General features: G+C 44.7%; 1 non-coding gene across 1 annotated transcript; it reads right to left on the bottom strand.

The window, feature by feature from the left end:
- Positions 1 to 215: 215 nt before the first annotated feature.
- Positions 216 to 287, bottom strand: trnae-cuc (transfer RNA glutamic acid (anticodon CUC)). The gene has a single exon. It is a non-coding gene; the product is annotated as a tRNA-Glu (tRNA).
- Positions 288 to 875: the final 588 nt, after the last annotated feature.

The raw sequence follows: 875 nt of genomic DNA, 5'->3' as shown, positions 1-875 counted from the left end.
TCTGTCTGTCTGTCTGTCTGTCTGTCTGTCTGTCTGTCTGTCTGTCTGTCTGTCTGTCTGTCTGTCTGTCTGTCTGTCTGTCTGTCTGTCTGTCTGTCTGTCTGTCTGTCTGTCTGTCTGTCTGTCTGTCTGTCTGTCTGTCTGTCTGTCTGTCTGTCTGTCTGTCTGTCTGTCTGTCTGTCTGTCTGTCTGTCTGTCTGTCTGTCTGTCATAGTTTCCCTGACCGGGAATCGAACCCGGGCCACAGCAGTGAGAGTGCTGGATCCTAGCCACTAGACCACCAAGGACTTTACTAGAAAAAAGTTGACTGTCGTCAAATCCATTCTATAAAAGGAACCTCTTTCAATGCTTTCTCCGATAAAAAAATTTCTGTCTTTCCGTCTATTATAATAGACCTGACCTGGAATCGAACCCAGGCCACAGCAGTGAAAGTGCTGGATCCTAGCCACTAGACCACCAAGGACTTTACTAGAAAAAAAGTTGACTGTCGGAAAACCCATTCTAGAAAAAGGAACCTCTTTCAATGTTCATTCCAATTCCTCAAGAGGAATTTTCTATCTGCGTGTAACAGTTTCCCTGACCTGGAATCGAACCCGGGCCACAGCAGTGAAAGTGCTGGATCCTAGCCACTAGACCACCAAGGACTTTACTAGAAAAAAAGTTGACTGTCGTCAAATCCATTCTATAAAAGGAACCTCTTTCAATGCTTTCTCCAATAAGAATTTTCTGTCTTTCCGTCTATAATAATAGACCTGACCTGGAATCGAACCCAGGCCACAGCAGTGAAAGTGCTGGATCCTAGCCACTAGACCACCAAGGACTTTACTAGAAAAAAAGTTGACTGTCGTCAAATCCATTCTATAAAAGGAACCTCT

Source organism: Urocampus carinirostris, unplaced genomic scaffold (genome assembly GCF_059441175.1).
Source record: "Urocampus carinirostris isolate Australia breed hairy pipefish unplaced genomic scaffold, RoL_Ucar_1.0 HiC_scaffold_196, whole genome shotgun sequence".
Lineage (NCBI taxonomy): Eukaryota > Metazoa > Chordata > Actinopteri > Syngnathiformes > Syngnathidae > Urocampus > Urocampus carinirostris.
The sequence above is the reverse complement of the archived record's forward strand: the minus strand, read 5'-3'. Positions and strand labels throughout refer to the sequence as shown.